This window comes from Malania oleifera, chromosome 12 (genome assembly GCF_029873635.1).
Source record: "Malania oleifera isolate guangnan ecotype guangnan chromosome 12, ASM2987363v1, whole genome shotgun sequence".
NCBI lineage: Eukaryota > Viridiplantae > Streptophyta > Magnoliopsida > Santalales > Ximeniaceae > Malania > Malania oleifera.
In genome coordinates, this window is record NC_080428.1 from 66,253,010 (window position 1) to 66,276,783 (window position 23,774).

Genomic DNA, 23,774 nt, shown 5'->3' on the forward strand with positions numbered 1-23,774 from the left:
TTTATACTATTTTCTTCTTTTGTCAAAGCTTAAGAAGATTGGAGCTTCAACTTTTGTTGAAGTTTCATAAAAATTAGAAGCATGAGAGTATTTTTGTTATGCCAATAAAAAATTATAAATATTTTTTTTGATACATTAAAAACTATCATGAATGAATTTTACTTATAGCGCTTGAATTTTTTTTTTTTTATCCAATGACTAAAGTTGAATTTGGAATAACATTTTAATTTTATTTCACAATTATAAAATTTTATGAATATTTAATTTTCTAAAATTGCATGAGAATTTAAATTTGTGATAGATATAGGGGCGAAAAATATTAGATATTATCTAATAAGACTAGCTATAGTTTACCTCTTGGCCTTTATCTGAAATCAAACTTTAGGATGTGTGGATGAAAGTGCAAACACAAGTAACATTTATTCTTCATGCTTCACACTAGCTTAGTGGCTCAACAATTAAAAAAAAATAACACTAATAATTATTTAATATTGTGCTAAAAAAGATTAAATAGTGAATCCCCCCCCCCCTCTTAAGTTTTTTGATTTTTATAGTTATCTATTCGAGATTTTAAAATATACAACTTAATATTTAATTATTTTATATGTAGTCTAACATCTTGCATTAATTATCGGAGAATAAAATATTTTATTACATACTACTTAATAAAAATAAAAAATATTTATTGTTACACACTAGTCTTTTATAGAAATGCTATACTTACTTTCTGAAAATTATATTTTATTTATCAATTGCTCTATGTGAATATTGTATTTAAAATATTAGGTAGGAAAAAAGTGTGATGTTTAATAGTTAAGTGTAGCACAAATTATTAGATAATTTTTTCTAATAATTAAGTGTAGCACAAATTATAATATAATTTTTTTAAAATAAGACTAAAAATTTTTAAAAATATTTTGTACAAAATTGTTATTTTAATTGATCCAATTTAATTAATCGCGAGAGATTTGATTCATAAAATCAATCAAACCTAAATGACCTAAATTGCTTTTTTGATACCCTAAAAGAAATGAGTGTTAAAATCAGAAACTTTTGGATTTTTTACAATTTACCTAAAAGTTTTAGTATTACTAAGACCCTTAAACCCTTGAGAGCCATTTGGTTCCTGCGAAGGCAGTAGGGAGTCATCTCAGACATGGTGGTATGTGGAACACTTGAATCGCATGTGGAGACGGAAGTGCAGCCGCCGATGGAAGACCTCGAGAGGAAGAAGAAGCAGGAAGAGAAGGTTTGCTCTATGGCTTACTGTTTGATTTCTGAGAAAATCAGAGAACGAGCAAGGACAATCAGTTTTGAGTTTTTTTTTGGAGCTTATTGAGTTTCTTTCTACGGTTTGAAACCTTTTCTTTTTCCTGTTTCCTACACTGTTCTTGGCAACCAAATTGAACAGTTCGGTTATATGTATTCTTCGATTGTTGATTTTTTTTTTCAGCTGGGTGTGATGGATTCAAGTTTGATTCAAAACAGACGCTAGAATTTGGAGTCTAGTAGATTGGAAACAATATCTTGATTCCGGCATATGGAGTTGGTGGATGTCTGAATGTTAAGGGTCTACATATAATGTATGCGAAGTGGAAGAATCATCGTATTGAACAAGTCATTAGGAAGCATTGACGCACCTAGAACCAATCCAATTTTAGACGCTCACTGTCTCACTGACATGGTGAGACACTTGTTCGTCACCCATCACAAAATTAAATCAATTCCCATACGTCTTTTGTCCTTTTCTAAATTTTTCTCTTTTTTTTTTTGCTAGATTACTACTTGTTCTTCAACCATTGTTTTTCATCATTCATATAGCCAATTGCTTGCTGCTTTTTGTTATTAAGTAACCTTTTCATTATTGATGATATTTTTGTGATTATGTTCCTGCACCTTTTTACCGTCCAGCCTAATAATTTCTTCCACAAGTCTCTTCTTATTGATCTTAATATCAGCTAAAGTCTCTTGATTCCATTCCTTTAGATTATCCGTCAGACTCCTTAGCTTTGTCCTTTCCAATTTGCTGGTTTGACCTATCTATTATCAAATTCTTGAAAACCCCCCCACCTTCAGCCACATATTCTCAATGGTGCTCTTCCTTGCCATTATTATCTACTGATTGCTAAAACTTCGATTTAATATCTTTTGTGTTAATAGTTAAGATGTCTATTAACAAATCTATAACCTTCCCAGTTCCCATACAAGCAATTACCCCAGGATTCCTCTCCAGAAAACAAAAAGAGAGATGAGAAAGCCACATGTTAAAACAAATGTTTATATCAGTTTGATGATTGTTTATAAGATCATTGTAAGGTTCTAGCTGAAAGGATTAAGGAGGCGATTGGGCGTACCAGTTTTATAATCTAGTTCCTAGCCGTCCCTTGTCGGTGGGGTAGATGTCTCTTGGATGCTGCCCTTGTGGCTAATGAGTTTGTTGAGGAAGTTCGGAGGAAGAAGCAAGGTTTAATCTTTAAGCTGAATTTTGAGAAGGCATGTGATGGGGTTTTAATTTTATTATTTATTTATTATTTTTCAAATAGGGTCTTAGAAAGGAATGGGTTTGTGTCCAAGTGTTGAGGCTGGATTGGGGTTATCCTTCTTCTGCCTTTTTTTTTTTTTTTTATAATTTTGTAATTATTAATGGAGAGGCCAAAACTCCGGTTTTAGCATCTAGGGGTGAGGCGAGGGGATCTATCATCTTCCTTTCCTTTTATTTTGGTGTCCAATATATTGAGTAGGATGATAGACAGGCCCATTGGTAGGGGTTTTGTACAGGGTATTGCTACACGTAGTAATGGAATGATGTGATTGTCCCTTATATGCAGTTTTCTGGTGATACTATTTTTCTTATTGTCTGACAATAGGTCATTGTTTTTGGTAATATTCACATTGTTTTACAGTTTTTAAAGTTATTTTCATGGCTTAAAATTAATTTAGGTGAGTCTGATCTAGCTGTTATTAATCTGTGTCCGAAGATGACATCTAGGCATTCTGCTCTTGTGGGTTGTGGGATCTTGCAGTGGCCTTTGACTTATTTAGGAGTTAAGTTAGGTGGGAATCCTTGCTCTAAGAGATTTTTTTTTTCAGTGATTGTTAATGTGTTCAAATGCCTTAATGGGTTGTAAGGGTGCACTTTTCTCTTTGGGATGTGTTTGTGTATTTTAATATTATTATTTTATTTATTATCCTAGAAAAGAGCATGTAACTTGGAATGAGTTATATATCTACTAGGTCATTTATTCATGTATTTCATAAATGTATAAGATTACTTATGTGAGTGCACCTTAAATCTAGGTGTGTATCTATTTAAATATATATACATTCTATTTATTAAGTGCATAGAGAATGAAATGTTATTTTGTGCATATAAATAGACCCTTAAGGCATTTATACTACACACCAATCTATTCACATCATTCTCATCATGTCATTCTTCTTTCAAGTTTAGAGAGTTTGAGAAGAAAAGAAAGACGTTTTTTGGTGGAGCTTTGGACTCCTTCATTTGTGTAGAATTGGAGAGAGTCATACGATTCAAATTGGACTGTTGTATCTTGGGGAAGACAAATCTTGAGGAGTTCTGTTGCACCGGTTTGTGGGCTAAGCCAAAAACCACAGAGGGCTTGAAGCTCCTTAAAGAGAGCGTGATATTCGTGTCTCTGCTTATTTGTGAATCGTGTTTATATTTGTATTTTTATTTGTATTTTAGTTTTATTGTTTTTATTTTATTAGATTTCCTAACAAATTTAAGGAGATTCAAAATATGGAACCTACAGTTGAGAAACCAAATGAAATGTTGGAGATCTCAACAAGCTTTTTTGGTTTAAAGGAGCCCACTTCAAGAGATGGAAATGTAAGGTACTCTTCTACCTTAATATCCTCAAAGTTGCTTATGTTCTCACCAAAAAGGATTAAAAAAAAAAAAAAAATCGATACTGAAAAAATGAATTAAGATGAGTTGGTCAATCACCACGAAAATTGGAACATTATGAAAAAAATGAGTATAAATGTTGGAAAAACAATTGGCGCTCTAATACCAATTGTTGTTCGCGGATGTGCAGCAGAAGCCTCACACAAACTCACGAATCAATCAACAAACAAGCAATATAATCACTCGATGATGAACAATACGAAAGAAGCAATCACTCAGTAATGAGGAAAACAAAACAATAATCAAAGACACAAGATTTACGTGGTTCGACAATTTGCCTACATCCATGGGAGCAACAACTCCGATTCTCACTATCAATAATGTCAAGCTTATAATTAGGGTTACAAAGTATGAATATATATGAATCCTAAACGTACAGGAACCTTAGATCCTATCTAAATCATCCCTGTAGTAATCCCCGGAGAAAAATTCTCCAATCTACCCAATTTACTGGTCTCCTGATTCGAATTATGTGACATGCACTGATCGAATCCGTCGACGGTTTAGGGCCAACGTTGACAGTTTGAAGCCGAGAGGAGTTCCCTTCAGTCTGCCTGAAACTTTCGACGGTTACACTCAAATCGTCGACGGTTATCCCTTAAACCGTCAAGTAAACCGGTGACGGTTGCCAGCAAACCTCTCTTTTGTTCCTTGCTTCACGATGCTTTCTCGGTGCATGTGTTCCATTCAAATATGAGTCACATCCCCAACAATCTTCACCTTGGCAAAAATTCACCACTTAGGAAATTTGAAAGCATAACCGTTGCTTCACCCGGGACAGTAGATTGGGACCGTCTCCCATTTAGTACCTGGAGACGTTGATCAAGTCCAAGCAATGCTCGAACTTTTTTGTTATAACCGACTTCGTCAGCATATTAGCCGCATTGTCAGACGTATGAACCTTCTTAAGTAGAAGTTCTCCTGAAGCAATTAGTTTCCTGACCCCGTGATACTGCACATCAATGTGCTTTGTTCTCGCATGGTACACCTGATTCTTTACCAAGTAGATGATACTCTGATTATCACATTGCAGCCGAACTCCACCTTGTTGGACACCTAGCTCCCTGACCAATCCCGTAAGCCACAACGCTTCTTTGGCAGCCTCAGCCACTCCTATGTACTCCAACTCAGTAGTAGATAAAGCTATAAGCGACTGCACCATAGACCTCTAACAAATAGGTCCTCCCACAAGGGTAAATATGTACCCCGTCGTAGACCTTCTGTCATCCAAGTCTCCTGCGTAGTCAGCATCCACATACCTTACCACTGATGGATCACTCTGTTGTCCACTAAACATGATGCCATATTGAATTGTAACCATCAAGTACTTGAAAATCCACTTGATCGCATCCCAATGCTGTCGACCCGGATTCGAAAAGAATTTGCTCACCACGCTAACAACATGTGCCAAGTTTGACTTTGTACACATCATGACATACATTAGACACCCCACTGCACTAGCATAGGGGATCTTCAACATATCACAAACCTCACCATTCGTCTTTGGGTAGGCGGTAGACTGCCTGAAATGACTCAAAATGGTGTGTTCACCGGCTTAGCATTAGTCATACTAAACCTCTCCAGCACCTTCTCCACATAGCCGTCCTGAGATAACGATAGTCTTACTGCAACTCTGTCCTTGCGAATCTCCATGCCAAGTATCCTCTTGGTTGCACCCACATTTTTCATGTCAAACTCTTTTCCCAACATAGTCTTTAACCGATTCACCTCGGTTATGTCTTTAGCAGCAATCAGCATATCGTCAACATACAACAACAAAAATATGAGAGACTCGTCCTCAAGACTCTTCACATAGAAGCAGCAATCGTACTCACACCTCCTATAGCCAATACGGGTCATATAGGCGTCAAACCTTTTGTACCACTGCCTCGGAGATTGCTTCAACCCGTATAGTGACTTCAGTTCGCAGACTAAGTGCTCCTGTCTAGGTTGGCTAAACCCTTCTGGCTGTGTAATGTAAATCAGCTCCTCTAGATCACCATAGAGGAACGTCGTCTTTATGTCCATTTACTCCAAATGTATATCATGTTGCCCCACCAGTCCTAACACTACCCTAATAGAAGTGTGTTTGACCATTGGGGAGAAGATTTCATCATAATCTAGGCCCTTTGTCTGCGAGTATCCCTTTACTACCAAGCAAGCCTTGTACTTCTCTCTTTTCCTTTTTGACACTGCTTCTCTCTTCTTGTATATCCACTTGCATCCAAGCGTTTACTTCCCAACTAATAGCTCCACCAAGTCCCACGTATGTTTCTTATGCAATGATTCCATTTCCTCCACCATAGCGCCTATCCAACTACCTTTCTCCTGGTTGTGCATGGCCTCCTGAAAAGTAGTAGGATTCTCACTGCTAATGATAAGCACATAAGACACCAAATCTTCAAAACCGTACCTAGGGGGTGGCCAGGTAGTCAAAGGCACAAGGCGCATCGGGGCACAGAAGGTACTTAGAGCCGAGGCGTGAAGTGAAGGCGCACGCCTCACGAAGGTGAGGCGCACAATTATTAAAATTGTGTACAATGTCTATTTGGTGGGTAATTGATATAAAAACACATCAATAGTAATATTAGAATTTAAAATGCCAAAATATTCAATAGTAGTTACGACAACCAAGTACAAAGTTCAAAGTGAAAGAAACATAGTTCAACATAAGTAATTAGACATGCAAGATTTCAAGTTTCAAGTTTGAAATGAAATAAAATTGCCAGGTTAAAGGCCCAAAAGCATCTTCAATATCAAAAGAAAAGAGTATAATAAAACAACAGCTAAATTCAGTAAAAATGTTATATTTTAATATATTTCAGAAAAATGTATAGTTTGTATACTGCATTTCCAAACAAATTACAAAGCAGTAGCAAAATTAAGTAAAAAAATGTTATATATTAATTATAAAGTATAAACTTGCATTAAACTACATAATTAATTACACATTATTTAATATTAACTTAGAGGCTTAATGCAACTTAATGTTATAAGAAGAAGCAGCTGACAAGAGGCAGCCGAACTGAAGAAGAACTAAAAAAAAAGAAGAAGAAGATGAAGAACTAAAGAAGAAGAAGAAGGCTCGAAGAGCTTGCGTAGGGCTCCTTCAAAGATGAGCTCGCGTAGGGCTCCTGCTGGTTCAAAGGCTCAAAGATGAACTCCCGAAGGGCTCTTGCTGGTTTGAAGGCTCAAAGACGAGCTCGCTAAGGGCTCCAGCTGGCTCGAAGGCTGGAAGACGAACTTGAGAAGGGCTCTTGCTGGTGTCGTGCTGCTTTGAAGGTTCAAAGAAGAAGGGTTCCAGTTGGAGTTGTGCTGGCTCGAAGAGTTGCAGTTGAATCCCGTTGGTTCAAGTTGAATGAGGGCTAGGGCTCATTATGGCTTTTTCTTTATTAATAGGCTAATAGCATCAAAACTTTCAAGGCACGACTCACGGTGCCTGGCGCATTAGTGTGCCTCAGTGCACCCCTCTGTGCCTTTTAAAGGTCGCCTCGCCTCACAAGTGTGAGGCGTTGGCCTTGTTGTCCTTCTACGCCTCGCACCTAGGTGCACCTCAAGCGCATTTTTGACTACTATGGGGGTGGCCTGATGATGCGTCTAGGTCTATCTACAGCTATACTGCGACGCGACTATTGGTCATCTGAGTTAGAACTCCTTGTGTTCTGAATATTTGTCATCTCCACCCTGAGTTTCTAACTCCACCTGCACCGCTGGTTAATCTCTCGGGCTAGGACTCCTTACATTTCTGCCCTGAGTCTCTAACTCCGCCTAAATCGCATGCTCGTTGCTGTTTTAATTTTCTGGCACCTGTTTCTCTATTTCTTCCTGAGTATGCCATAACATGATTTTCTCATCGAAAATCACGTCCCTACTGATCACCACCTTGTTTACCACTGGATCCTACAACTTGAACCCTTTCACGCCTTTCTGATATCTCAGAAAAATGCACCATGTGGACTTCTCCTCAAGCTTAGATCTCTCCTCACCAAGAATGTGCGCATAGATTGGACACCCAAATACTCTCAATCTGGAGTAGTCTACCTCGTTACCTATCAACACCTCCTCAACAACTTTCTCATCTTGTGATGCCCTTGGTGATTTGTTTACCAAGAAACAAACCATACTAACCACCTCAGTCCAGAAATTCATAGTGAGTCTAGCATGCAACCGGAGACACCGAGTTTGTGTACTCAGTTCCATTGTTTTTCTTGAGGAACTTGATCTTTCTCTCGATATGGTTTTCCACCTCAGCTTTCCATAGTTTAAACTTTGCAAACGTCTCCGACTTGTGCTGCATGAAGTAAACCCTGACCTTCCGTGAGTAATCATCGAAGAAACTCACGAAATACATGTCCCCTTCGTGATGCCACACTCATTAGTCTCCAAACGTCTGAATGAATGTAGTCCAGTGTTCCCTCTATCTTGTGCGTGGCTATCATGAACTGAACCCTATTCTGCTTCCTAAGCACACAGTACTTGCAGAACTCCAGCTTACATGATTTGACCCTCTTCAGAAGATTTCTCTTGTGAAGTTCCTTCATTCCATGCTCACCCATATGCCCTAAACACATATGCCACATAACTGTACTGTCAGACTTAGACTCTGTGACTGCATCTCCACCTATAACCGTTGTACCCAGTAGTGTGTATATATTCCCCGACACTCTCTTTCCCTTCATCACGATCAGAACGCCTTTGCTCACCTTCATTACCTCACCTTCAGATTTGTAACTAAACCCATTACAATCCAAGGTGCCTAACGAAACCAGATTCTTCCTCAACTCCGAAATGTACCTCACATCATATAACGTCCTCACCACGCCATCGTACATCTTGATTTTGATATTTCCCATCCCGACCACTCTACACGCAACATCATTCCCTATTAGAACGAAACCATAACTCACCAATCTGTATGTAGTGAACCAGTCCTTTTTGGGCGTCATATGATAAGAACATGCCGAGTTCAAGATCCAAGAATCTGTGAACTCATCCGACCCAAATGAAATAGAAAGCATATCACCGTCATCGCTTCCAAATTCTCGTTCTTCTACTACATTCGCCGTGTTTGACAAACCTTCTTTGGTTTCAACAACCTCCTTCTTCCTCTCCGGACACTCGGGTTTTATGTGCCCATTTTTCCTGCACTTAAAACACCATACGTTCTTCCACTTTCTGGATTTGGACCGAGCCCTATGGTTGCTCAATCCACCCCGGAAGTTGCTCCTCCCACGATCCTGATTCCCCTATGCCACGAGCCCTTCACCATGTGGACCCTTATCGCTGGCCTTCTTCCTCTGATGGAACCCCATCAATGCACTCGTGATATCCTCTAATTCCAATGTTTCTTTTTCCCAAGTTAGCGTCGTAACCAGGTTCTCGTATGTAGGAGACGTTCGTAGGGAATTCAGTAGCATCAATGCTTTGTCCTCTTCCTAGAACTTCATATAAACTCACCTCAGATCACTAATGATCTAATTGAATGTGTTGATGTGCTGAGTCAGGTCCGAACCCTCTGCTATCTTAAGCCAATAAAACTTTTTCTTAAGATACAACTTGTTCGTCAATGACTTGAACATGTACTGGCTTTCAAGTTTTAACCAAACTGCTGCCTGCAATTCCTCATCCATGATGTGATACATCACGTCATCGGCCAAACAATACTGGATAGTAGACACAACTTTTGCTTCTAGTTCCTTCCAACTTGCATCCTCCATGCTTTCCAGCTTCTTCCCGTATATAGCCTTCACCATACCTTGCTCCACTAGCAAGTCCTTCACCATTCTCTACCAAAGTCCAAAAATCCATGTTCCATTGAACTTACTAACATCAAACCTCGTAGAAGAAATCTTAGCCATTGCAAACTAATAGCTCTGATACCAATTATTGTAAAAAAAATTGGCACTCTGATACCAATTGTTGTTCGCGGATGCGCAGCAGAAGCCTCACACAAACTCATGAATCAATCAACAAAAAAACAATGCAATCACTCAATGATGAACAATATGAAAGAAGCAATCACTCAACAATGAGAAAAATGAAATCAATAATCAAAGACACGAGATTTACGTGGTTTTGCAATTTTCCTCCACCCACGGGAGCAACAACTTTGATTCTCACTATCAATAATGTCAAGCTTACAATTAGGTTACAAAGTATGATAATATACGATCCCTAAGCGTATGGGAACCTTAGATCCTATCTAAATCATCCCTATAGTAATCCCAGGAGAAAAATCCTCCAATCTACCCAATCTATTGGTCTCCCGATTCGAATTACGTGACGTGTGCTGATCAAATCCGTCGACAGTTTAGGGGAAACCGTCGACGATTTGAAGCCAAAAGGAGTTCGTTGCATTCTTCCTGAAACCGTCGACGGTTACACTCAAACCGTTGACAGTTATCCCTCAAACTGTTGAGTAAATCGGTGACGGTTGCCATCCTGCAAACCTCTCTCTTGTTCGTCACTTCACGATGCTTTCCCAGTGCATGCGTTCCACTCAAATATGAGCCACATGCCCAACAATAAATGTCGGTATGACATTTTAAATTGTCTAGCCAATCATATTTATAATTATTATGAGACTACTTACTCCTTCACAAAGAAAAACTCGAAGGTTTTCCAGAATAAGTATGATACCGAGGAGGCAAGAGGGCAAGATGCAATTTTGCAAGAAAATAGTAGTGCCAGCAACAGTAATACCACAAAGGTAAAATTAATTGCTTTTAAATATAATACTTTACTAAGTAGTCTTTTTCCTACCCTCAATTAAAATCTAAGAGGAGAAATATGAAAATTAATGGTAGACCTCACAAAATGAATAGGGGTAACCCTAATTAAAAGAATTTGAACTAAGGACCCCCTTACAATCAAAACAAGTAAAACAATAATGTTTGTTATGTTTGTGGCAATGCTTATTGATATAAATATGACCCATAGTATTAAAGGATTGTGGGCAGACTCAGATGCTAATAAGCATATCTTTTATGATAAATCTTGGTTTAAGGTGTACACTCCTTTTAAAGAACCCAAAACTATGCTAAAGAAAACATTTTGAAATGAAAGATTTAAGTGAGGCTAATATCATTTTAGACATGAAAATTACAAGATCATGCGATGATATATTTCTTGATTAGTTGCATTATATTTAATTTTTTTTTTTGAATAAATATGGTTATAATAATTGCAAGCATGTTACTACTCCTTTTTATTCAAGTAATCATTTATTTCCTGTTAAGAATGAAAAGGAAGTGGTTAATTAAAAGGAATATAATAGCATTATTGGTAACCTGAGATATGCAACTGATTTAACTAGACTTGACATTGCATATGCTGTAGGAATACTTAGTAGATTTTCGAGCAAGTCGGGTAGAGAATATTGGAATGCTTTTGAACACGTAATGAAATATTTAGTTGGTATAAAAATTATGGCTTATTTTTTACTTAGTATCCTGCTGTATTTGAAGGTTTTTGTGATGCTGATTGGAATATGTTGTTAGGTGATTCTCTCTCAACCACTGGTTGTATTTTTACTTTAGGTGGTGTTACTATTTGCTAGAAATCTAAAAAACAAACAATAATTGCTAACTCAACTATGAAAGTTGAGCTTATTGCTTTAGTATTAGCTAGTGAGGAAGCAAGTTGGTTGAGAGATATCTTATATAAAATTCCATTTTGGGAAAAACCAATACTGCCTATCCTAATTAATTGTGATAGTATTGTTGCAATTGGCAGAGTGAATAACCGTTATTATAACGGTAAATCGAGACTCATAAGAAGAAAACACAGTGCTGTGAGATCATATTTGAGTAGTGGCATCATTAATGTGAGTTATATAAAATCTTCTAAAAATCTTGCGGATCCATTAACTAAAGCCTTAGCAAGAGAAAGGGTATGGAATACATTGAAAGGGATGAGATTAAAGCCCGTAAAATCATGAACCATGTATGAGGATACCCAACCCAAGGACTAGAGATCCTGTAATTGGGTTCAATGGGAAGAACGAATCATATGGTGGTCATAAGAAATGCACTTTTATTTTTTAAACTCATTCCTATGGTGTAAGTGCATTTATCCTGTAACGGAGGAGGTTGAGTTTTTAAAACTTTTAATGATAATTTGTGTCTCTTATGAGTAAAGTGTTAGAGTTATAGGAGCACCCTTGACAGATTTTACCTATGCGAACATGAGAGTAGGGCGCTCTCTATGAGAATTGGGCTTATTCTCAAATATGCTCATGAAATTGGGATTAGCACAAGGCCGAAACGTGTTGGCTGTTAAAGCTCATGTCAACACATGAATGATTATGTATGAGCAGTAATACTTTATTTCTCTAAGCAGTCATAATTCAAGTCTAAGGCCACTACTGGCTCTGTAGTAAAGATTATTGTCCACTAAGTGAAGGTTCAATGTAGAGCACACTTTCATTATGCATAATTATTCATTTTTGATTGTTAAACTCTCTACTTGCATGGTACATAGATAATATTAAAATGAGGGGGGAATTGTTAGTATATTTTAATATTTTTATTTTATTTATTATCTTGGAAAACAACATGTATCTTAGAATGGATTATATATCTACATTTAATTAGGTCATTCATTTATGTATTTCATAAATGCATAAGATTAATTATATGAATGTACCTTAAATCTAAGTATGTATATATTTAATATATATTTATATCTTATTTATTAAGTGCATGGAGAATGAAGAGTCATTTTGTGCCTATAAATAGACCCTTAAGGCATTGACACTACACACCAATCTCTTCACATCATTCTCATCATGTCATTCTTATTTTAAGTCTAGAGAGTTTGACAAACAAAGAAAGGTATTTTTTTTATGGAGCTTTGGACTCTTCCAGTTTGTGCATAATTGGAGAAACTCATACAATTCAAATCAAGTTGTTGTATCTTGGAGGAGACAAGTCTTGAGGAGTTTTCCTGCACCAGTTTGTCGGTTAAGTCAAAAACCACAGAGGGTTTGAATCTTCTTAAAGAGAGCAAGATATCTATGTCTCGGCCTATTTGTGAATCGTGTTTATATTTGTATTTTTATTTATGTTTAAGTTTTATTATTTTTATTTTATAAGATTTCTTAACAGGATGTTACATTAGTTAAATCCAGGCATGTCCTTCTTTGATTCCCCTATTTATTTATTTATTTATCCCTATTTAGTATACTGATGCGTTTGCTAGTAGACTTGAGAGGGTCATGAGTGATTTTCTTTGATTATGGGTGGGTGAGAGGAGGGATCATCTTGTTGGTGAGGTGGTTGTTTGTTGATCTTGGTACTTTGATATCTAAAAGCACTGTTCTGGTGGGTTAGTGGTTACAGTGTTTTCCTTTGGAAACTAATTCTCTTTGGCATAGGGTTATTAGCTTAATTTTGTTTTCCTTTTTCGTATTACTCTCTTTTTGCTCTTTTTTTTTTTTTTTTAAATTCTGTTTTTATTCCAAGGATTTCTTATTTTTTTAACATTCTTTTGGTCTTAATAAATTTATTTTTCAATAAAAAAAATATTTAAGATGCTCCTTAATGGTTCAAGTTAATGAAGACTAAACAAGGTTTCAGCTTTTTGTAAAAGGACCGTGTTTTTGGGTTGGTGTATAGTTTTTGTTGTTGGTTTAGTTTTTGTATATAGTAAAAATTTTAGCCACTGGCTGTGATGATTTTTTCCCTCTTGACCTCAGGTGACTGGCGTTCGTGCTTCATTGAATCAAGGCAGTAGCAGAGATTACTACCAGCTGTGCACATAGGATTTACTGCTGAGGATAGAACAATTGTGTTTTGGTTCATGCTAAGTGGTCTATTTTGAGGTGGCTAATGGCTATGTTATGTTAACCAACCCAACGCCCCCATAAAAAGAAAATCCTACAGGTGATAAATGAGAACGATGCTGCTCCACCTGGATGTAGAATGTCAGTTGTAAATGAAAATGCTTCTGTTTATCTCGAGCTTCAACAAACCCTTAATGCGGAAGCAGCAATTGGAAAGCTCCGGAAAAGATATGGAGCTGCAGAAGTAATTGTTTCAACTCAAATCCATAGAGCGTTATCTTCTTTTTCATGCTAAACTGATTGTGGAAGGGTTCTGATCAATTGGCTGCTTCATTGGTTTAAAGCTTTTTCTTTTGCAGGGATAGCTTTTGTTGGCAAAATTGTGAAACATCAGTAGGAGCACAATTACAATGTTTTTTAATTTCAAAACACATGAAAGCTCTTTAAATGCTCTCTCTCTCTCTCTCTCTCACACACACACACACACCCACACACCCACCCACACACCCACACCCACGCAGAAAAGAAATACATTGAGAGAAAGGTAATATAAAAAAGGGAGAATGAGGCATCCGCCACTGTTGAAGAAGGAAAAAGGAAAAACAAAGAAAACTGAAGAGAGAAAAAGTTACAACTTGGAAAATATAGCTCACCAATCCCAAAAAATATATATAAAAAAAAAATGAAAGTAATATTACTATGTCATGATAATACAATATAGTGGTTAAAATTTGCAAACCATTTTGCCCCTAATTATTTTTTGGTTGATTAGATTATGAAGTGTTGGACTATTTTAATTTATGATGCTGAATAAGTAATGAATATAATTGGGGATGGTTCTTACTTTCTTAGTAGGTTTTTGTGTTGAAAATATAACTATTCTTTTTATATTGTTTCTACATATGTCAAGAATATAATGGTTTTCTTTTTAAAATGAATCAAACACCGACATAGACATCTTGTGTACATTCTTGGGAATCTTATAATGTGGGTCATGAGATAAACTTTCCATTCCTAGGAATGAGATCATCAAGGAAGGAATATTTTTTATGTTGCAAACCTATGTCCTATAAAAGAAAGAAGAAAGCATGGTCTTCGATAAAGGACAAACCCATTGTGCACCCAAAACATAAAATAACTTATTTCCTAATCTGGATTCTATCATTCTAATCTATATTGGATAACAATAGTAGAACTATGTCATTCAATGAAGTATATTGGATAACAATAGTAGAACTATGTCATTCAATGAAGTTTGTAAGATGAAAATGCAGGCACGTGATAGTAACTTGAATAGTAATTGTATTCTTATAATCTACACAGAATAGGGTTTTTTTTTTTTTTTTTAATATTTGTTAGATTACCGATTACCACTATACCTGAAAGTTTAAACTATTAGATTGTGGACCAACTCTGTTATGCTTTAACACTCATTGCATGTGCAACCTAATTATACATGGAGGGAAAAGGGCGTCCTTGGGCCACAAGGCTCCCTACTTTGCAAGAGTTGGTGGGGGGAGGTCATCACAATGTATGTAGTCATAACCCTACTTTATACGGAGAGAGTGTTTCTTTGGACTCAAACTCATGACCAACTGGTCACAATGGAGCAATCTTACATTGATCCAACTATAGCCCTCTACATAGAGGGATAAACAATCGATAAATAATACTCACTAGAAGGAGTAAGATAATTTTAGCCACCACATAATAAATGCTGGCAACAATACTAGAACCTAGGACTTCTTGACAACTACAGTTGTGATACAATGTTAAAATTATTACTTTACCTAAAAGTTTAAGCTGGTAGGTTGTAGGCGAACAAACTATGTATCTCAAGCTTTAATAAATATAATGACCAAAAAGTTTTCATGGCAAATTGCCATTGATTCTATTGCTCTTAATTATTTTATTATCTAAGGTTAACAATGATCTTGTAACGACCTGACTTTTTAACATTTTTTTTTTTTACATTTAATATAATGATCCTGACAAAACATAATCAACCTGCACCATGGGTACCAGGGATATACTCAAAATACAACACTGATACCTAAACGGCAGGAAACGTAAAATCATGTACATAACAAATCATTCAACCAACACAATATCAGAGTTTTACTGAAACTGTTACATACATACTCACATCTTGAAATAACCAAAAAGTGTCCTAAGGTCACAACCCAAAAATCCATCAAATCCTAACAAAATGACTTACCCTTTCGACAGGGTAGAACAGTCAACCACTAATGTTGTGGAGCTCTATCCGCTCTTCTATCCGGGGCTCATGAAATGTTTATATAGCTGGAGTGAGACACCTCTCAATAAGGAAAATAAACTAATATCAGTGTGTGACAATAAGAGTATTTTCATGTTATACATAACAGTACATAAATCATATTTGATAAAATTGTCTGTATCATATCTAGAAATAACATAATTTCTCATAACATGGTATAACATATTGAATTTCTATACATAAAAATCATCTCATATAATTGTACATGAAATAACACCCTGGATGGATAGTTAGTTGGTGTCATGTTTTACCCCCACATGACTGGGTTGTGCGGCCCGAAGGAGGGACTTACCAATGGCTGGCCGATCACGCTAGATCAACATAAGTTTGTAAGTACGATGGGTCTGCCCCTCCTAGTCCGGATGTCAGAGGGATGCTTGCACTACCATAAAACCACATCGACTGCTGATCTCCCACTGCCCCTTATGACAAGTGGTAGCACTAACATATACATGATCATGATTATATAACTATGGTACCGTGCTTCGTAAATGCCTAAACCAAGTCATCCGGGTTCTGATAACATATAGTATATTTCAAAATAATGATACATGAATATTTCATAATAATATCTGTCATGATAATATTCCCATAAAATTTTACATAACATATCATATAAAATTCACAGCCCTTACGCCGACATTTTGTATCTTGTAAATCAAGGCCCTTACGCCAGCATAGCATGTCATATAAAACCCTCGGCCCTTACGCCGACATATAATAACATACTGAATCATGGAATCTTTGTACTGTTTAACATAATATTTAGAACATAGTTCCTGTACTATTTTACGGTTTTTCTGAAAACTGGTAATACATGAATATTGTGGGAAAACATAATATTTCATTATCATAATTTTCATGGTAAATGTTAATCATGCCACACAGAAAGGGTAATATTCAAAACATAAAATCTGTTCTAAAATCATATTTATGATATTATACATGAAAATCATATTTCTGATCAACAACATTATTCCCAACATAATTGTACAATATATATATTTACCTGAAATTAAATGTTGTAAAATAATAAATATATTTTCATAAGAAGGCTGACTTAGTTTATCCCCTTACATGACTTATGGAAAAGCCTACACAACTCCAAAATTACACCTGTGTGGTCCCCAACTCAACACCCTGAAATTGATTTTTTCCCAACAAAACTTCAGTATTATCTTCCCTAACATATTCTTCTCAGTCCAAAAACATCACAAACCTAATAAAACTGAAATTAACTAACTTACCTAAATTTTGGAATGGTTCCCAAGTTGGTCTGATCACTCCAACAGATGTGAAGAGAATCTTCCCAGGAGTGACATGACAGCTTCGGATCGTCGAAACGGCAAAGATCCAGCCCAAAATACTAGAGAGAAGAGGTGGAGGACAAAGTGAGAGAGAGAGAGAGAGAGAGAAAGAGAGAGAGAGAGAGAGAGGAGAGAGAGAGAGAGAGAGAGAGAGAGAGAGAGAGAGGAGCGATTTGAATGCTATTTACTCGCTGAAAATCCAAATTAGAGCTACTTATACACCTGCCTTCGTTGACGAGACATGTCACTTCGTCGATGAGGCCAAGTAGAGAGTTCGTCGACAAACACTATTCATCGTTGACAAATTTCAGACCCTGAAATAATCCCTCTTGGTAATTTCTCGTCGACGAGACACGTTTCTCATCGACGATCTCAATAAGCTGCTTCGTTGACGAACTCTTTGTATTCGTCGACGAGATCCGGATGTGACCCCTTTAAAATTTCATTTTCCTCCCTCTTTTATTATTTAAATATTATGATTCTTAAGGTCTCTACAAATCTCATGACCACTCACTGCACCATTTCCCCCTCTCTAAATAGTAATGCAATATGATATTAGTTGGACATGTTTATTTGTCCAAGATGATCAAATTAGTAGTCTATTGTTTTACCCTAGCCTTATTACAGTTTTAGAGATGGTTTAATGCTAATACAGTACTTATGAATTTCTTTGCCTCTACTTTCATATATATATATATATATATATAAAGGGAGTCCTTAGGCCCACAAGTCCTTTGCGAGGGTAGGGGGAGGGTTGTCACAATGTACGCAACTTTACCTCTGATTTTATGTTAGAGAGGCTGTGTTCATGGACTCAAACCCATGAGTGCAAAAAATGACACAAAGGAGCAACCTTAAGTTGATCCAAGGCCCATCCTCTTTATATATATATATATATATATATATACATATATATATATATATATATTGTAGAGACCTGAAGAATTATAGTAACTAAATAATAAAAGAAATGAGAAAAAAGGAAAATTCCAAGGGGAACTCGGCAAGGTCTTGTCTAAATGTGGACACGTGTCTCGTCGACAAGAACTTGCCGAGAGAGCTGATTTCAGGGCCTGAAACTCGTCGACGAGAGTTATGTGCTCGTCGATGAACTTCCTTCTTGGTTCGTCGACGAGGTCTACGAGAAAACTTTGCAGGAAATCCTCTCCCTCTCTCTCTACTTTCTCTCTCTCTCTCTCTCTCTCTAGATTTCTGGCTTCGTTCTTCGCCGATTCGATGATCGGAAGCCGCCACACTACTCTTGAGAAGATTCTCTTCAAGTTTGCTGGAGTAGATTGTTGGTTAGGCCAACTTGGGTACCATCCCAAAATCTGGGTAAATTGGTTATTTTAGGCTTTATAAGTTATTTGGTATTTTTGGACTGAGAAAAATGTATTTGGTGAGATAATACTGGAATTTTGTTGGAAAAATGTAAATTTCAGGGTATTGAGCTAGGAACACCACAGGAGCAAGTTTAGTTAAATTTGTGGGCTTCTCAATAAGTCAGGTAAGGGGATAAACTAAGTCAACATTTTTCATGAAATAATTTATTATTATACAACATTTATTTTCAGAAAAATATGTATGATATGGAACTGTGTTTGGAAATACTGCTATTAAACAAGGAAATGGTTTTAATACATATTATCAAGAAATATGATTTTAGTTCATATTTCATGTTAGAACATTACTTACACTTGTATGGCATGAGTATGATTTTCCATGAAAATTATGTTATACCAAAATATTATGATTTCCTAGAATAAGCATGTTATAATAGTTTTCAGAAAAACTATAAAAAGCAGTACAAGAACTATGTTTTTTTAAATAATACGTTAACAGTACAGAAATATCAAGATTCAGTATGTTATGTTTTATGCTGGCGCAGATGCCGTGATTTATACGATATGATATGCCGGTGCAAATGCCGTGATTTGCATGTTATGATATGTTGGCGCAGATGTCGAGATTTATGTTGGCGTAGATGCCGTAAATATGTATGATATGTCAGAATTCGTGAAAATATGATCATGTCAGATATTTCTATGAAAAATGAAACAGTTATGTATCAGTATTATGAAATGTATTATATGTTATCATAACTCAGATGATTTAGTTTAGTTTCACGAAGTACGGTACCGTAGCTATATGTTCAAGTTCATATTCATGTTAGTGCTACCACACATCTCAAATAGAGTGTGGAAGATGGCAGTCGGTGTGGCTTCATGGTAGTTCAGGTGTCCCTCTGGCAGTCCGGACCAGGAGGGGTGAGCCCATTGTACTTACAAACTTATGTTTGACTTAGCGTGGTTGGCTAGCCATTGCTAGGTCCCGCCTTCGGGTTACACAACCTAGTTATGTGGGGGTAAGACATGACATCAGTTAACTATCCATCCAGGGTATTATTTCATGTATTGTACAGTTATATAAGATGATTTACATGTATATAAATTTAGTTTGATATATTATGTTATGTCAAATCATGTTTATTCCGAAACTATACAGGTAGTTTTACATGTTATACAATTAAGTACAGTTCATGTTTTTGTCACGTTAATACTCATGTTGCCACACACTGATGTTAGTTTATCTCCCTTACTGAGAGGTGTCTTACCCCAGCATTACAAACATTTCAAGAAATCCATGTAGGAGGCGGATAGAGCCCCATAGCAGTAGAAGTTGACCAAGCTACCCTGTCAAAATGGTAAGTAGTTAAGCTAGGGTCAAATGGGTTTTGGATTGAGACCCTAGGACACTTTTTGGTCCATTATAGATGATTGTATATTTATGACAGATTCAGTAAAACTCTAGTATTGTGTTTGGGTGTTGTAGGACATATATGTAATTTATGTTTTCCGCTGCTTAGGTATCAGAGATGTATGACAGGTATATCCCTGGTACCCATGGGTCCAGGTTAATCATGACTTTGGCAGTTTGCAGGTTATCAGGATTATTATAAATGTAGTTATATGAAAGAAAAAAATATATGGAAAAATAAGCAGGTCATTACATATATATTTATTTATTTATTCTTCTTTTGGAGAAAAATGGGGGAGTGTTATGTAGCTCAAATCCCATGCCAAGAGCTAGCAAAAGGTTGTCTTACCACTAGCTAGGCTACACCCTTGGCCGGTAGTTTTCTTGATTTGTTGAATGAGTATTGGGAATTTTTTTTTTGAAACAATTTCAAGATATAAAACCAAAGATAGAGCACCACTTGTAGATAGTTCTAGGAGATCATATTCTTCAAGATTAGAAATGAGGGATCCTATATGAATTTATGAGCTCTACATATTTAAGAGTTTTAGTTCTTTTAGATTGTCTTGGATATTTTAGATACTTTGGGTTTACTTTGTAATTATTTGTTTTACCTCTTAATATTGGATGTACGAGTTCTCTACGTGTAATGTGTGGTTAACATTAGTTATCAATTGAAGTCAAATTTCCCTCTTTGTTTCTTTATCCTTCCTTTGTGTTCAGTCTCCTTCATTTTCCTTCCTTTCCTTTTCTCTTTTGCAGTCTCTTCTCTTCTCTATTTTTTCTGTTCTCTCTCTCTCTCTCTCTCTCTCTCTCTCTCTCTCTTCCTCATGTCCTACGTTAGTTAGGTATCACAGCAAACCTAAACCATCTCCAATTTCTGCCATAGATATTCCACATTGTTCTTTCCTTTTGTCACCCCCAAAAAGAGCTGTTGAAATCACATAAAGTTGTGAAGAAAATTGTCCATTATAGGAAGTTGAAAATCTAGTGTTATCCAGCTTCCCTTCTACAACTACAACTCCTATTCATAAGGCCTACCCATACCAAAGAAAAAAAAAAAAAACAAGGAAAACTAGTGTAGGGGTCGTTGGGCGCACATAAAGTCTTCTCTGGAGATTAACCATTGCTGCAACACCAAGATGCCCTATAAATTAGTCAAAAAGTCATGTTGTTGCTGCTGCTGCTTCAAATCTACCATTATGAGTCATGTTAAAAATATGTTTATTTTTACTTATTTATTGTGGCTTTTATCGTTGGATCGTCTCTAAATCCAACGGTTGTGTGGTGCCATATATATGTTTGTAAGTCATGGGAAAAATATAAGAAGAGCTAGATAGGGGTTCTCTCTAGGAAGAACTTTTCTTCAACGGGTTGAAGGTAAAGGGGTGTACAGGGGATTTGGGATCGAGGAGAGATTGATCAGATCTTGTACTGCCATAATTTCATAGTGGATTTTTCTCCAAGTGCAAGCTTCATGGACGTAGGCAACCTTGCCGAACCACGTAAAATCTCTCATCTCCATTTTTCTGTGAATGTTTTTTATGTGATCTATTTTGTTGATTGAAAGATTAAAATCACTGTGCGTCAACAAGTGGTGTCAAAGTGTGGTTTCGATTGGGTGCAGATCTAATAGATCAGATCAGATCGAAAGAAATTTTTTGGATCTGAAGTTTTTCCGCGAGAGTGCTGAAGATCAGAGTTGTTCGTTTAGATCGGATTGAGGTACGTGAAGATTCAGATCAAGTGAATTTTTCAATTGAAGGTGTGAAAAAAAATTTTTTTCACAGATGAAGAACATGATGAACAGTGCCAAAATTGGGTGACAGACCCAGATTGGTGTTGATGAGTAATGATGCTTCCTGTGGTATTCTTGGTTTTGAAATGGTTAGAATCAAGATCTTTGATGGCGTGGTTAGAACCATCAAGAATGTAAGGCATGTTCCATATCTGAAAAAGAATCTGATTTCCTTAGGCTCTTTGGACAGTAATGGTTTCTCTTTTCCAATTAGGGATGGAGTGCTGAAAGTACCTAGAGGTTCACTGGTAGTAATGAAAGGTCATCTGAGGAACAATTTGTACACTCTGGTGGGTAGCACAGTGACAAGTGGAGCTGCATCTAATACCTCTTCAGATATAGATACATATGATTTTACCCTATGGCATATGAGGCTGTGTCACATGAGTGATCGTGGTTTGCAGGAGTTGCACATGCGGAACTTTCTAGCAGGTAATTCTTGTTGTAAGCTTAAGTTCTATAAATACTATTTGTTTGGTAAACAATGCAGGATGAGTTTCAGAACAGGAAAGCATACGAGCAAGGAGGTGCTGGAGTACATTCATTCAGATGTATGGGGTCCAGTACAGGTACAGTCTCACAGTGGTGCTATTTATTTTATCTCATTTATTGATGACTTTTCCAAGAAAGTCTAGGTGTATTTTCTGAAGCACAGGAGTGAGGTATTCAGTAAGTTCAAGGAATGGAAAACTCAGGTAGAGAAGCAAACAGGGAAACAGGTGAAGTTTCTGAGATCTGACAATGGACTGGAGTACAAAAACATCCAGCTCATTGACTTCTGTAAGGAAGAGGGGATTACTAGGCACTATATAGTTTCACATGAGCAACAGCAGAATGGGGTGGCTGAAAGGATGAACAGAACATTACTAAAGAAGGCAAGGTGTATGAGCACTCAGGCTAATTTGCCTAAGTCATTCTGGGCAGAAGTAGTGAGTATGGCATGCTACATGGTAAATAGGTCTCCTTCTGTAGCTATTAACGCAAAGGTTCCTGAGAAGGTATGGATAGGTAAGCCAATAGATTACTCTGTGTTGAGAATATTTGGTTATCCATCGTATGTGCATGTGTAGGAACAGGACAGATCAAATTTGGACTCTAAGTTCAAACCGTGCGTATTTCTTGGTTTCCAAAAAGTGAAAGGATACCGGTTGTGGGACCCTATAGCACGGAAGGTGGTCATTAGCAGGGATGTGGTCTTTGATGAAGAAGCCATGTTGAAGGAGAATGCTGATAAGAAGGTGGAGTTTGATTCAGCTGGAGTACCTATTCAGGTGGAGCTGGACAATATTCAGAATTCAAGTATAGATAATACTCAGACTACTGTTGTTGATTCAGTTGCACAGGATACAGTGAGACAGGCAACAATTCCTCAAGAAATTCCTCAGATAGGTGATATACATGAGCCTACAGGGCTAGCCACCGACAAAGAAAGGAGGAATGTTAAGCCTCTGATCAGGTATGCGTTTAGGGACTTAGTTGCATTTGCTTTGATTACTAGTAGTGGAGATCCTTCTGATTTTCATGAAGCAATTCAAAGTTATGAATGAGATAGTTGGCTTGGACCCATGGTTGAGGAGATGGAGTCCCTTCATAAGAATGACACTTGGGTGTTGGTTCAGAAGCTCAAGGAAAGGAAGCTGATTGGTTGTAAGTGGGTTTTCAGAAAGAAAGAACCAACTTCAGAATCAGAAGGGATAACATATAAGGCCAGGTTAGTAGCAAAAGGATACAAATAGGAAGAAGGTATAGATTGTAATGAAATCTTTTCTCCTGTTGTTAAGCATGCTTCTATTAGATCCTTGTTAGCATTGGTTGTCATGCATGATTTAGATCTGGAACAGATGGATGTAAAGACAACTTTCCTTCATGGTGAGTTAGAGGAAGATATCTTTATGAAG

General features: G+C 36.8%; 1 long non-coding RNA gene across 1 annotated transcript; it reads left to right on the plus strand.

The window, feature by feature from the left end:
- Window positions 1–1,038: 1,038 nt before the first annotated feature.
- LOC131144083 (uncharacterized) lies at window positions 1,039–14,163 on the plus strand. Its single transcript, XR_009133688.1, has 2 exons — window positions 1,039–1,249; window positions 13,629–14,163. It is a non-coding gene; the product is annotated as an uncharacterized LOC131144083 (long non-coding RNA).
- Window positions 14,164–23,774: the final 9,611 nt, after the last annotated feature.